Consider the following 16492-nt stretch of genomic DNA (forward strand, 5'->3'; position numbering starts at 1 on the left):
TCAGACTATATCAGATGTCAGACCTTGATTTGGGGTTAAAAAGATAGTAATTTTCTCCCTAAAATCAAACAATACTGGGATACCCAGGTGGTTCAGTCAAGTAAGTGATATACTCTTGGTTTTGGCTCAGGCATGATCTCAGGGTTGTGAGATCGAGCCCTACATTAGGCTCCACACTCAGTGGGGAGTCTGCTTGAGATTCTCTCTCTTCTTCTCCTTCTGCCCCTCCCACTCACATGTGCACACTGTCTCTTTCTCTCTAAAATAAACAAGTAAATCTTTTTTAAAAAATCAGAAATACTTTTATCACTTTTAGGTTTTTTTTTTCTCTGTTTTCTGGTTTAACAAATAGACTCAATAAAGGTAAAATGCATGTTGTTAACATGATTAGAAGGAGGTTTATTGAGGTCATTTGCCAAGTCATCTATAAAGGAAAATGTTATCTGTTTGTCCTAGTTTTGTTCATCCATCCACCCACCCATCCATCCATCCATCTACCCACAAATGTTTATTGAGTTTCTACTACATAAATGCCCAGAAATTTCATGGAGATATATGTGAGCAAAACATAGAACTTATTTTCAAGGATAGTTGGGGGAAATAAATACATGCAAATTAACTATAATACAAGACTGAGTAAGGTACAAGTGAAATGACATGACAGCAATGTGACTATTGAAGGTTTTTGAAGAGAGAGATGTCCTGATCTTATTTATGATTTGGGAAAGTAGCTTTCATTGTGGTGTGAAAGATGTATTGGAGTATTAGGAGGATTGAGAAAATAAAACTGTGAGATGCTTTTTTGTGTATTGCATATCTTCAGTTTGGGAGGCAGACATGCTATCAGTGTGTCTGATAGAGAACTGAAATTTGGATGTAGAAGTCAAAATAGAAAAGGACTTGAAAGCAAAAGTAAAAGGAGAGGGAAGAATTGTATAAGGATAGGAGAAAGGGCAGATGGATGTATGACAATTACTTTATCTTTTTTTTTTTTTTTTGACAATTACTTTATCTTCAGGCTCTTTTCTTGGTATTTCCCATAACTTATTTAATCATATAGCAATATACATTCATTTGGTGGTGTTATACAAAGTCGAAAGAGTGAGTTGTTTCATTAGGAGGAGAGAAATAGGTGAGAAGAGGACCAAAGACAAACACATTACAAAGATAACTAGATAAGAGGAACCTGCAAAGAAACATGAGAAAAGCATTCTGTGTAGGAGACTCAAGCAAGAGCAGAGCCACTGGCAAAGAAGAGTGGTCAAAAGCATTAATTTTGTCACTCAGTTAATGAGTGTAGAGTCTGAGAAAAATTACTTATTTGGACTAGCAAGAAGTTGGAGATTTTGAGGGAAATGGGACAAATGTGGGACAGAATAGAAGTTGCAGATGGCTAAGGAATAAATATAGAGTAAGGGAAGTCGAGTAGAAAACTAATTCTGGGAAAGAAGGACTGCCCATAGCTTAATGTTGCAGATGTAAAAGAATGAGTCAAGAAGATATGGGAAATTGAAGTGGGAATAAAATGATAGAATTAAAGGCCAACTGAAGGATTATCAGTGCAGAGACACTACTAACAGTGAAAAGTTCAGGGTATTTTCACTGTATGAGTTCTGTCTTCTGAGACAAGAGGCAGAAGTAACCACTGAGAATGAGAATTACAGTACATCTTGTATTTCTAAAATAAAATTGGCTATGTGTTCTATTATTTGATGAAAGACTGCTGGATTCAATTTGCTAAAATTCTATTTAGAATTTGGCACTTATATCCCTCAGAGATTGGCTCACGTCAGTTTTTTTTTAATATCTTGTTATGTTTTGGCATTTTCATAATAATAGCTATTTTTCAGATATTTTATACATAAGAGTTGTCTGTTCCATGAGAATTTAAGAGAACTCATTTGTAAAACTATTGATATGGGTATACTTTATGAATGAAGTTCTTTGAAAAAACTTTAGCTTCTATCCTGATAATTCTACTCAGGCCTTTTATTTGTGTATGGTATTGTAAAAAGATCATATTATTATCATATTCTCATTTATGCAAGAGTTATGGAATAGTCCTGACATTTCTTAGTGGTTAGTTTCTTTTAAATTTAATTTCTTATTAATTTTAAAATTTAATGTACATAATGGGACTTGTACAACTTCCACTTTTAGGAATTATTAACTTTATATGGCTTGATAAAAATATGTGCATAAATAAATATTATATAGTATACATTTTTTTAGTATTTAAAAGACAGTTCTGAGGCTCTAAAAATTATAAGAGAATATGGCCTGTTATCAAATTTCTGAGAGAAGAAAACTTTTCTGAGCTAAAATAACACATCTTAATTACTAGACAAAAGAACTTAGGAAGTTTCAGGAAAAAAAAATAAGAAACAAAACCTTCAACTAATTTTTTGTTAGCATATTAAGGATTAAAAAAAATTCTTGCTAGTATTTAATCAGGTGAATCAGAATCAAACATGAAACCTATAGAGAAAAAGTTCACCTAAACACAGTTTTCTCTAACACTTAAAACTTAGAATGAAAAAAATCTACAGAGATTTGAAGGAAAATGTGAAGGCAACAGAATTAATTTTTCAAATGTAAGGGGTCAGAAAATACAGTACACACAAATACCACCTCCATCTTAAGAAATATCTTATTACATATTCTTTTTATGTAAATAATTATGTAAAGAATTCTTTTATGTGGGACATAAAAAGAATATGTAATAAAACATTTATTCTATTCTACTTCTATTCTAAAGTAGATTAGAGGTTTAAGTAACAGTAAGACTTCAATTTGCAGTACCATGACTGAGAGTCAGCAGTGACAGTAATTCAACAGGAAGCTATATAAGTGAACACTACAAATATGGCTAAAAATAAATTCAACTATTGTCTTCAAATAAAAAATAAGCTTGTAAGACAAATTTAATAATAATCTATATTTATAAATTATATTAGAAATAAGAAAAATGCGTAAATATGATTAGAATGACAATTATTCAAATTATACAAGATTGACATATCTTTAGCTAAATTGAATAAGGAAAAAAAGAAAGAAAACTCAACTAACATCAGAAATGAAAAAGGGGACATTACTGATTTTGTAGAAAAAGTATTATAAGGGAGTACTATAATAATTCTAAAACAAAAATTTATATAATTAGGTTAAATGAACAAAGTTCTAGAAACACACAATCCATCAGACTGAATCATAAATAAGTAGAAAATCTGAATAGAATTATACCTAATAAGAAATTGAATCGGTAATCAAAAACTCCCACCCCACCATCCAAAAAAAAAAAAAAAAAATTCTCAGGACCAGATGGCCTCGTTAATTAATTTTACCAAACTTTTTTTTAAAGATTTTATTTATTTATTCATGAGAGACACAGAGAGAGAGAGACAGAAACATAGGAGAGGGAGGAGAAGCAGACTCCACGCAGGGAGCCTGATGTGAGATTCCATCCCAGGACTCTGGGATCATGCCGTGAGTAGATGCTCAACCACTGAGCTACCCAGGTGTCCCTAATTTTATCAAACATTGAAAGAAAAATGAACACTTAACCTTCTTAAATTCTTCTAAAAAAGTAAGGAGGAGGGAATACATCCTAACTTATTCTGTGAGGCCAGCATTACTCTAACAACAAAAGCAAAAACACTAATAAAAAAAGGAAAGTATAGACCAATATCCCTGATAAATATTGATCCCAAATCCTCAACAAAATATTAACAAACAGAATTTGAAAGCATATTATAAAGATTACACATTGTGATCAAGGGGGATTTATTCCCTGAATGCCAGGACAGTACAACATATGAAAATCAATTACTGAAAAATGCCATATTAACAAAATGAAGGAGAAACAATGATCATCTCAAGCAGTAAAAGTGTTTGAGAAAATTCAATTCTATTTCTCGATTTTTAAAAAATGCAACACACTATGAATAGAAGGAAATAATCTTAACATAATACAGGGCTGTAGGAACACTCATAGCTAACATAGCATTTAATGGTGGAAGATTGAAGCTTTTTCTCTAAAATCAGGAATAAGACAAGGATGTCTGCTTTGGTTACTTCTATCCAACACAGTACTTGGTGTCATAGGCAGAACAATTAGGTAAAATAAACAAATACATTAAATAAATAGTATCCAAATTGGAAAGAAAGAACCAAGATTTCCTCTTTGCAGACATGATCTTTTATGTAGAAAATCCTTTAAAAACCATCACTATTAAATAAATAAATAAATAAATAAATAAATAAATAAATAAGTAAGTAAAATAATAAATAAAAAAATAAAAACCATCACTATAACTAATAAATCAAGGTTTCAGGATATAAATTCAACTTACAAAAATCAGTAATGTTTCTAATGCTAACAATGAATAATCTGAGAAGGAAATTAAAACAATTCCATTTACAATAACATCAAAGAGAATAAAATATTAGGAATAAATTTAACCAAGGAGGTGAAAGACATACACTGAAAGTATAAAATGTTGAAAGCAATTAAAGAAGGCACAAATAAAGGGAAAGATATCACAAGCTCATGGATTGGAAGACTTAATATTATTAAGATGTCAATACTACCCAAAACAATGTACAGATTTAATGCAACATTTATCAAAATTCTGATAGAATTTTTTGCATAAATTTAGAAAATCCATCCTAAATTTTTATGGCATTCAAGGGAACCCCCAATAGGCAAACATCATGAAAAAGAACAAGTGGAAGTCTTATATTTCTTAAATTCAAAACTTAGAAAAGCTACTGTATTTAAAACAGAATGGCACTGGCAAAACGCAGACATACAGAACAGTAAAATAAAATAGAAAGCTCAGAAATAAACTCTTGTACGTATAATCAATAGATTTTCAGCAAGAATGCCAACATCATAAAAATGGGGAAAGGATAGTCTTTTCAACAAATGGTGTTGTGAAAATTGGGTATCCACATGCAAAAGAATGAAGTTCGATTCTTAAACTATGTATAAAAATTAACTCAAAGTGATCAAAGACCTAAACATAAGAGGCAAACTAGAAAGCTCTCAGAAGAAACCATAGAGGAAAAGCTTCATGGCAATGAATCTGGCAATGATTTCTTGAATATGATACTGAAACACAGGTAACAAAAGATAAAAATAGATAATTTGGACTTCATCAAAATTAAAAATCTTTGATCATCAAAGAATACAATCAACAGAGTGAAAAGGCAACCTACAGAATGGCAGAAAATGTTTACTAGTCATATATCAGGTAAAGGACTAATATTCAGAATATATAAAACTATAACTCAACAACAATTAAAACAACTGGATTAAAAATGAGAAAAGGGAGTGCTTGGGTGGTTCAGTGGGTTAAGCATCTGACACTTGCGTTCAGCTCAGGTCATGATCTCAGGGTCCTGAGACTGAGCCTCCCATTGGGGCTCCAGGGGGGGTCTGCTTCTCTTTATCTTCCTCTTCCTCTGCCCCTCCCCACAATAGCACTCACACACTTGCTATCTCTGTCTCTCTCTCTAAAATAAATGCATAAATCTTTAAAAAAAAAACTCAAGAAAAGGAAAAAAAAGGATATGAATGGACACTTCACAAAGAAGATATTCAAATGGCCAATAAAAACAGCATAACTATTTTTAAAATTTATAATTTAAAATTAATTTAATCAACATATACTGTATTAAGAGTTTTAGGGGTAGAATTTAGTGATTCATCAGTTGCATACAAACAAACCCAGTGCTCATTACTTCAAATGCCCTCTTTAATGCCCATCATCCAATTACTCCATCCCCCCACCCACCTCCCCTCCAGAAACCCTCAGTTTGTTTCTGATAGTGAAGAGTGTCTCATGATTTGTCTCCCTCTCTGTTTACATCTTATTTATTTGTTTATTTATTTATTTATTTATTTATTTATTTATTTATATTTTATTTTTCCTTCCCTTCCACTATGTTCATCTGTTTTGTTTCTTAAATTCCACATATGATAGCCAAAATATGGAAAGAACCTAGATGTCCATTGACAGATGAATGGATAAAGACTATTTGGTATAGTACAATGGAATATTACTCAGCTATCAAAAAGAATGAAATTTTGCCATTTGCAATTACATTGGATTGAACTAGAGGGTATTATGCTAAGTAAAATAAGTCAGTCAGAGAAAGACAACATCACTAATTCTTTAGGAACATGAAGGTCAAATTCACAATGAACTACTACTTCATACCCAATAGAATGGCTACTTTAAAAAATAGGAAATAAGTGTTAGATGAAGATGCGGAGAAATTAGAACACTTGCACATTGCTGCTAAGACTGTAAAAAGGTACAGCCACTATGTAAGACCATATGACAGTTCCTCAAAAACTTAAATGTAGAATTACCATATGACCCTGAAATTCTACTTCTGGGTATGTATTCAAAAGAAATGAAAACAGATACTCAAACAGATATTTAAACACCCATGTTCAAAGCAGTGTTATTTACAACATCCAATAGGTATAAGTAGCTCAAATGTCTGTCAGTGGATAAACAAAGTGTGGTATATACATACAATAGACTTATTCAGCCTTAAAAAAGGAAGGAGAGTCTCACACATGTTGCAGCATGTATGAATTTTGAGGACATTTATGCTAAGTAAAATAAACCAGTCACAAAAGGCAAATACTGTATGATTCCATTTATATGGGGTTCCTAGAATAGTCAGATTCATAAAAGATGAAAAGTAGAATGATGGTTGCCAGGAGCTAGAAGGGATATGGGGAGGCAGTATTTAACAGGCACAGAATTTCAGTGGGGGATGATGAGAAAATGCTGGAGGTGAATGGTGGGGATGATTGTACAACAATGTAAATGTACTTAATACCACAGAATTGTACACTTAAAAGTGGTTAAAGTGATAAATTTGGTTATATGTATTTTACCACAATAAAAAAAATAGTAAAAAAATTTTTCAGAGGAAAAACAATAATACATTAGTTCAAAAAAGCTGCTGATGCTAAAAGTAAAAAATAAAAATAATAGTTTCCATATTTTATAAAATAGAAAATGAAAATAGCAAAAAGGAATTAAAGACAGAAACCGTAACAAGATGGCAGAAATGTGATGGAGAAAGGATATGGTGTATCTGGATAATATAATTAATAAACATTTTAAAATTACTCTGTACCCTACAGCATATACACATGAAAGACATGTATTTTTTTTCAAATGATTTTTTTTTTTTGTATATTTCAGGGCATTCTCTGAAATATTCTTGAATTTCTTATAGGAAAACATTTCACAGAAGTGTTTGTTTTCTCTTTGGATTTCAACATGATTCTTGGTAGTTACATGATTTTTTTTTTCTCTTAAATGGAGTAGGATGTGCAAGTCTAAGTCTTTCAGCCCACTCATACCCTTTGGTCTGGACAAGGAGGATTAATGTGAATATCCCACAGCTATTTTTTTTAGTAAGCTTTTATGTAATACAATCTTCAGGACTGATTCTGGATTTTCCTCTATTTTGAATATTCTAAAATTAGAAGGAAATCAAAGCTATTCTCTAAGTGAGGCAATATATAAAGAATTGTATATTCCTCAAATGCACTGGTCCTATATTTTTCTGCCTTCACTCTTGATACAGGTATCAAGGTAATACCTTGTGATCAAGCATCCCAGCATGCACCAGGCCCCTGCTAGGTACCCATACATTTCTTGTTTTAAATTTTCTTTAAATAGCTTTACAGAGTTAAGACATGATGATGTGACTAGTTTCATCTCTGCTTGGCTCAAAGCATAATTCAAATGTATTATTTGATAGCAATTATTTTTTCAATTCTATAACTTTTTTTTTAAAGGACCACACAAATTGCTCTTATTCAGAGAATGGTACATATAGTATGTAGTAGAAGGACGTATTACTCAACTCAACCCTATATGGAGAGATAGCATGTCAGGGGTATTGCACCCTAGGTGGAAAGAGTGAGCATCAGGATTGAATGAAACAAGAGGTCAATGCAAATTTGTATGTGATTCCTTAGGGTATTATTTATTAGAAATAGCCTTTCTTGCCTCAGCTAATCACTGATGCCCTTACAATCATAGCACTTTGTCAAAATGTTTATTATAGTACTTTATAGCAATTTATTTGTTTGGTGTCTTTTCAATTGGTAAGTCTTATTTTTCTTTGTTTTTCTTATGGTAGTAGCTAACATTGAGTGGGAATTCAATAAATGTTTTCCATCTGAGTGAATGATTTTTTTTTCTTTAAGAGAGGAAATCAAAGAGAAGGAAGAATAATTGTAGAGAAATTTGGCTTTTTTAAATGACTCAAGTTACCTATAACAAAGTCAGCTTGACGAAATTATACCCCGCTTTATTAATACTGCTGTTTTGTGAAGGAAATGAATTAGATTAACAACCTTCCAGCTTTTTTTTGCACATTATAATCTAAGGAGCTTTTAAAAATCCCAATGTCCAGGTATGGCCTATAGATTAGCAGCATCAGCATCATCTGAGAACTTGTTAAGAAATGGTTCTCAGGTTCCTCCCCAGATCTACTTAATCAGAATTGTCATTTTAATAAGATCCTCCTGTGATTCATATGCATATTAAAATTTGGGAAGCACTGATTTAGAGCTTTTGCTAATAAGCACTTAACATATTTGAATAGTTTTTAGCACAGGTATAGAGCATTTGCTGATGATCACCATGTTATTTGAATAGTTTTAGCAATGCAAAATTTTTTGCCGTTCTAATGTTTCATAATAAATATAATTTATCAATGTTACAGCCTCTAAGAAGGGTCAGTTAATGGAATTCTTAGCTTTTTTTTGTCTCTAGTGATATGATTTCTGTATGTAGTTAGGCATCTATTTAACAATAATATAACCCTTTCATTGTTACGTAATGAAGGAATATCTCTCTGTATTCCCAATCCTAAATTTTTTATGCCCTTTTCTGCTGAGAAATTTATCTCTATTGGTTGGTTCAGGTCACTGATCACATATGTAATTCAGCATTTCAAGTATTCAGCACTATGTCTGCCTTATTGACTATGGTATGTTGAACTAATTGTTAGATTTTTCATTTGCTGCTTCTTTCTGAAGCTTAAGTTGATATTAAATGATAAAAAAATAGCAAAATTAGGGTGATCAGGAAAGCATTTTTGGAAGTTTGAAAGCAGATTGATCAGTAGTAACTAACTTCGCTTTAAGAAAGTTAAAACTTGAGATTGTTATAGAGAAAAGTACAAAGCATGCTAACTTACGCTAGAGAGCCCCAAAGCCTCAGAAATTGGCAATACCAGTTACCTTTAAGGTGTAGAGGTTAATGTGATGAATTCTTTGAAAATCAGATTAAGAATGAGTAGGCCTTTTGATTTCCTCTTCTACTCTGTGCAATCAGGAGACTGTTTCTCCCCAAAGACAACTGGAGGCTTATTTATTTATTTTTTATTAAGAGAACTAATTCCAGCTGGGAGGGGGCACTGTTGTGTAAAGGTGGTTTAAGTGAAAGTTTATGTAATAAATTTTGAGATTCCCGAGGCTTCTTCCACATTCCTTTCACAGAATGCTATGTAGCAGGGATATTCTTTCTGGGAAGCAGTTATATGGTGTAGCTTCTGGGATTCAGACCAGCACAACAGAAAAGGTCTAAGGTTAACAATGCCAGGGTTTTTTGTTTTTTGTTTTTTGTTTTGTGGGTTTTGTTGTTGTTGTTTTTAATTAAAATGACCCAGTAGATTATCTTACATTCAACAGTTGATGAGTCACTTTCATGCATACAGTTTTTCAGGTTTCATACATAAATATGAATAAATGACAAAATAACATTAGATATTTAAGGAAACAAAGGCCAAAGCAAAAGTAACTTGGAGGAAACACACAGCAAAGGTAGAAAGTGTATATACTCCATCTGTTAAATAATAAGATGCTAAAAAGAAAAACAACAAAAACAGAAAACAAAGAAAGTTTTATGGAAATTATAAATATGATAGCAGAATTGAAAAATTCATTAGAAGAAATGGAAGATAAAATTGAGGTACCTCCCAAGAAAGCAGAGCAAAATGGTAGCTAGATTGAAAATAAGAAAGAAAAGTAAATTAGGTGAATACTACAGAAAATCCAACATTAAAATCATAGGAATTTGAAAAAGGAGGACAGAATAAAATGGAAGAAGGGAATATAATCAAAGGCATAATTCAATAAAATTTTCTAGAACAGAAAGACATGATCTTCTTTAATGTTAATATGTGCCAGAGATCTCTGCCAAGCACTCTGTGAAGTGCAAGAAAATAGCCACAAACATATATCATCGTGCAATTTCAGAATTAGTAGCAGATAGCACAGCCTCGGTTTGTTATTTGCCTATCATTTTTTAAAGGAGTTTTTATGTAATCAAACTTATCAATCATTTTTTATGCTTTCTGTCTTTGGTGCTGTGCCTAGAAGTAACTATCTCACACAAATATTATTTTTAAAAATACATCTATGCTTTTTTCCTCCTGGGTTTACTATTTAAGATGTAAGGTAGAAAAAAAAATAAAAAAAAGATGTAAGGTAGAATATAGCTTTATTTTTATTTTTTTTAATTTTCACAAAATCAATAGAAGTATCCATATTATTTACTGAGAAATTAATCTATGCTCTGTCTTTGAAGTGGTTTTCATAGTTGGCTGGGCAACTTTTTAATTTATTATTAACTTTTTAACTTTTTATACTTTAACCATTCTTCTTAAACTTTCTTCTTCAGAAATTATTTGGCCATTCCAGTGTTTTTTAAAAGATTTTATTTATTTATTCATGAGAGACACACAGAGAGGCAGAGACACAAGCAGAGGGAGAAGAAGGCTTCCCACAGGGACCCAATGTGGGACTGGATCCTGGAACTCCAGGATCACACTGAGCCAAAGGTAGACGCTCAACCACTGAACCACTCAGGAATCCCTCTTTGGCTATTTTAAGACCACTGAATAGAGAAAATACATCTTACAACATGAAAAGTTATCTACTATAAAATGATAAAAAGTTAGAACTGAAACATAGTTATGTAAAGTAATACTTAGGGACCAATAGCATATATTTGATGGTAAAACATCTTAACTCTAAAGATAATGATTCTTATAATGGACTTACGTATTAAGAACAGTGAAATACTTTAGCATTCACCAAAACTACCCAAAAGAAACATTTCTATTTTAAAAGTATTTTTTAAAGACAGATTAAATTATCTTCCAAAGCAGAACCAAAATAATCTTCTCAATAAGTCATAGTTGTATGATATTTTCAGAATGTGATGGTGAATAATTCAAAATGCTTAATACTAAAAGAGAAACCATAACCCAGGGGGTCAGAGTACATGGTCATTTCTCAAAATTGACAGTTACCACCTCTGAATAATGTTTTTCTGGTTGCCAACAATCATCTAATACATACATCAAGATATTAAAAATAGTAATAGTTCCTGATCTATTCACTCATGTTATTTACTGTTATCTACCTCAATTCTATAGACCATATTAGAATTTCTGAGTTCGAATTTAGCAGTTAGACAATTATTAGGTAAAATAAAATAAGAGGTGCTATCAAATATTTCAGTGGCTATATATATAATATTGAAAATAGTTTTAACACTTTTTGAAAAGTCTAGAAATTTACATATTTCTATAAGTAAGCCTATGGATAGTTATATCCTATTTTTAGACTCTAATACTATTAAAATTGCCTTGCAAATATAACTTTATTTTTTAATTTTTTAAAAAGATTTTATTTATTTATTATGAGAGAAGGAAAGAGAGAAAGGCAGAGACATGGGGCGGGGGGAGAAGCAGGCTTCCTGTGGGGAGCTTGTTATAGGACTCAGTCCCAGGACCACACCCTGAGCCAAAGCAGAAGCTCAACCTCTGAGCCACCCAGGCATCCCACAAATGTTTTCTGGTTCAGTAACAGTAAATTTCACATAGGAGGTAGATTAACTAAAAATATATCATACTAAAGTGTTGATTACTGTTGATTAAGTTCTTTATGTGATTTTAGACAAAACATTTAACTTCTTTAAGCCTCAACTTCCTCATCTATAACTGGGGTTTATAATATCTCTCAGTGACTTTTGCTTTGTTATTTATCTTGTAAAACAAAGTTTAATCAAATGGGTTAGAATACAAAAAACAAAATCAAAGGTTCAGTCTCTATTTCTTCACTCTGTTTCAGTTTTTCAGCAACAATTATTATTTGACATTTTAATATATATATATTATATACTTATAAATATATATATTTACTTTTTTACTTATTTACTGTCTCTATCCCTCATGAAAGTCAGCTCCATATGGACAGGGTCTGTCCATCTTACCATTAGCTCTTAGTCTAAAACAGTGCTTGGCACCCTATGGGTACTCAATAAATAAACAATGAGTGAAACAAAGAGGTGATGACTTCTACAAAGCATCTATACAGCAAAGGAAACAATAGAATGAAAAGGTAATGTACAGAATAGGAAAAAATATTTGCAATCCATATATCTGTTAAGAAGTTAATCTCCAAAATATGATAGAAGCTGCTATAATACAATAGCAAAAATACTAATAATCAAATTTAAAAATGGACTAAGGATTTGAATAGACATTTCTCCAAAGAAGACATACAAATGGCCAAAAAGTGTCTCAAAAAAATGCTTAATGTCACTAATGCTCAGGGAAATGAAATCAAAACCACAAGAGGTATCACCTCACATCAGATAGGATGATCATTATTTAAAAAAAAAAGAATAATTGGCAAGGTTGTGGAGAGATCAAAACCCTTGTACATTGTGGGAAATGCAAAATGGTGCAACTGCTGTGAGAAACAGTATGGAGATTGCTCAAAAATTTAAAAATAGAACTACCATATGACCAAACAATCCCAATTCAATTCTTTCAAAGAATTGAAATCAAGAGCTCAAAGACATATTAGCACTACCATGTTCACTGCAGCACTATTCACATTAGCCAAAATGTGGAAACAAGCTAAATATCCATCAACGGATTAATGAATAAAAAAATGTGGTGTATATATATATATATTAATGGGATCTTATTCATCTTAAAAAAGAAGGAAATCTTGCAATATGTAACAACATGGATGAAACTTGAGGGCATTATACTAAGAAAAATAAGACAGTCACAGAAGGACAAATACTGCATGATTCTATCTATATATAGTGTCTAAAAGAGTCAAATTTAAGGAAGCAAAGAATAGAATTGTAGATTCCAGGGGATGGAGAGGGGGAGCAAAGGAGAATTGCTAGCAATGGGTATAAAATTTCAGTTACAAAGATGAGCAAATTCCAGAGAATTTCTGTATAGTACCTGCTGTGTATCGAGGTATCAATAATATATTGTACACTTAAAAAAATCTGTTGAGAGTAGATCTCTTGTTAAGTGTTCTCACCACAAAAAAAATTTAAAAAAAAAAAGATTGGAAGAGCTGAGAGGAAGTAGCAAACAAGATAAAATTTTGATGGGAGACTTTGAGTTTTGAGAAGGGATAGCTTTGCAGAGCAACATGTGTTTGAATCTACAATTTAGCATCACGATAATCATAAGACAATAGTGGTGATGATATAGGTTGAACCTATTAGCTGAATTTCAACCTACGCTCCTAGGTTTTGGTCAATTTTACCGTTGTATAATTGACCTCCAGTTGATTGGGTCAAATAAACATAGAAAAGTTCTATTCTGTTCTGGCTGCTTACTGTGAACAGGCTCCCATGAGCTTCAGAAAGAATGAAAAGGAGAAAAACAATTAATTTTTTTCTGGAAAAGGTAACAGATGTTTCTTATGCTATCAGATGATTGAGGAAGCAAAGTATATCTGGTCATTAAAACCTAAGGTCATTAAACCTGCTTAGGTTGAACTTTCAGTAACATTTTAGTCATGATGATAAACCAAAATGAAGCTAGCAGGTGTTAGAAGGTGCATTTCTGGAATTGAGGATTTTTGCCTGTATGTGGTGGGGGAGGTGGGTGGAAGAGGGCTTTACTTTAGTGAAATATGCTGCCTTATGTTTCAGTATTTTAAACTCTTAAATCCACATAGTTTCTTGATTACTACCTATAAATGTATGGTGGAAAAATTTAACTTGAACTAATAAGGAGATCTCTTAATTAAATCTCGTAATTAAAAATACAACATTTCAACACCAATAATAAGCTTATTACCATGCTCATTATCCACATTCCCTCCTTTCCAGTACAATCATGAATTGAATTTTGACAGGGTAGCTGAGTTTAGAGCTTCAGGTTATTCAAGTTCTTTGTTAGAGTAGAAAGCTTGTTATTTCAGAATTAACTTAACCCTTTTTTGTCCATTGTGTATCTTTATCATTTTTATATAACATTTTATAATTTTATAGTCTTAGAATTCAGGCTTTATCCCCCCTAGACAGTTTTAGGTTTAGAAACAAGAAATGGATTCATCTCATAAAATGTTCTTTTGGAAAACATATTCATTATGTAAATCTGCTCCATCTTTGAAGCTATATAAACAAGGAGAAATCTGAGTATCTATTTAGAAATGAAAAGATTCCAGAGTTTTTAGTTAGTGTTTTTTTCCTAAGTCATTCAAACATTACAATCTTCCAATTTAGGAGAATCTCATTTGGGTTTATTTACTTTTCTTGAGTGGGTCTAAAAATAAATGCAGTTGTGAGTTGAGCTCACCTTTGCTCTTTAATAATTTTCTTCCTGACATATAATTCTTGAGTCTATGATATTTTGTGCAATGCAATTTCCCTTGTATCCTAATATGGAGATTATGCTCCTCAATTTGAAGTTCTCTCTCCCATATGAAGAGTTTATCTCAGTGCACTTTATTAACCACCTCTGTTATTAAATGGAAGGGATGATAATAATGGGACCCACTTCAAGATAAAGGAAGGAGAAAAACTGAACAGTTAGATCTTTTTCTTCTCTTCATTTGCCAGCTATCAGATCCAAACATTGAGGTTGATTTAGGACCAGAGTACAATGAGGAACTTTTAACTAGAACAGAGTGTAAGAGTATGGAATGCTATAATTGTCCAAACTGAAGAGCCTCATGACTCTATGAACTCCATTTTATTCAGTAAGTAACTGTATTCAAAACTGATATTTTTCTTCCAGAACCTACAGTCTAGTTGAGGACATAGATACAAACAATGTGTACAGAACAGATGGTGATGAATGCTATACTAGGGATAAACCAAAGTCTTGAAGGAATAGAGGAAGAAAGGCAAATTATGATGAACTGCATTGTGAAGGTCTTATTGAGAAAGCAGTATTTGAATTGTGTCTTGAAATGTGCCCAGGACTTTTCAGACAGATGTGAGTAGTAGGATACCTTCAAAAGTATTGGGGCAATATTCTAGCGTTCAGAGTCTTGGTTGCTTCAGAGTTAGGTAATGTGTGGCTCCCAAGACTACATTTTATCTAGTTAATGGAGTCACCCCTGATCTGTGGTCTGGACATTCATAGGTCTTGGCTGACTTGCCTGATGATGCTGGACATACTCAGAAACCTAAGTACTAAAGGTCTAGTAGCACTTAGACTCTTTGTGCCAAAACTTAAAGGTGACATGAACTCACAGGAGAAAACCAAAATTTATTTTCCTAGTTGTGTTTTCTTCTGCCTGTCCAGCACCCTCATCTGAGGTTGAGTATGATGTGGGTAGGTAAATTTATTAGGCTTTGCTGGAAAATGGAAGAATTGGGAGGGAACTTGGGAAATTATATAATTTTGGTGCTGTTAAACTTTCTTTTAAATAAAGTTTTGAATGGATCATTGTTTGACTCCCATGGTATGAGCTATATCAGGTATTAATAAAATTTCCTAAGCTTTGCCTTTGACTGTGGTATAATATTTGCCATTTTTTCTTTTTCTGCACTCAGCCACCAGGAGTTTGCTGGAGAAAAGTTACTAAACTCAAAATCATTCCACTGAGTTTATGACAAACTATTGTTCTTAGATTAATTTGGTGAGTGTTTACCTTCCTTTAGGAATATCTAATTTCTGTAAGGTTTGCCAGTTTCCAAGCAAAGCCTTCAGCTGTCTTACCCTACTAATCTATTTGACATGCTTCCGAATGTCTGAAATTTTATCACACTCCATTCAGGCTGACCTCTGGAACCCTCTACCCCTATATTTAGTAATTGAAACTATACTCAAAAAAACCTACTTAATTGGCTCCCTCAGGGACTCAGAAAATCAGATGATTCCTCTGTTTCTAACCCACTGGGGAACACTGCACGTAGTCACTCACCTACTTGCAGAAAGCTGGAAAATTATTGCCATGTGAGTAGAAAAAAGTAATAATTACATTTACTTGTTATGGCATGGGTGACTAATGTAAATGCTTTCATGGACCATGCAGATGACAAAAATTAAAAAAAAACACACTGAAGCTGGAAGTGAAATTCAATAGGTAGCTGTGGTTGGATGCATCCTGAACTTACATCTTGTCTAATTGCATTCAAAAAATTTTAAATTGTATTGATTGGAC

This window comes from Canis lupus, chromosome 33 (genome assembly GCF_048164855.1).
Source record: "Canis lupus baileyi chromosome 33, mCanLup2.hap1, whole genome shotgun sequence".
Classification (NCBI taxonomy): Eukaryota; Metazoa; Chordata; class Mammalia; order Carnivora; family Canidae; genus Canis; species Canis lupus.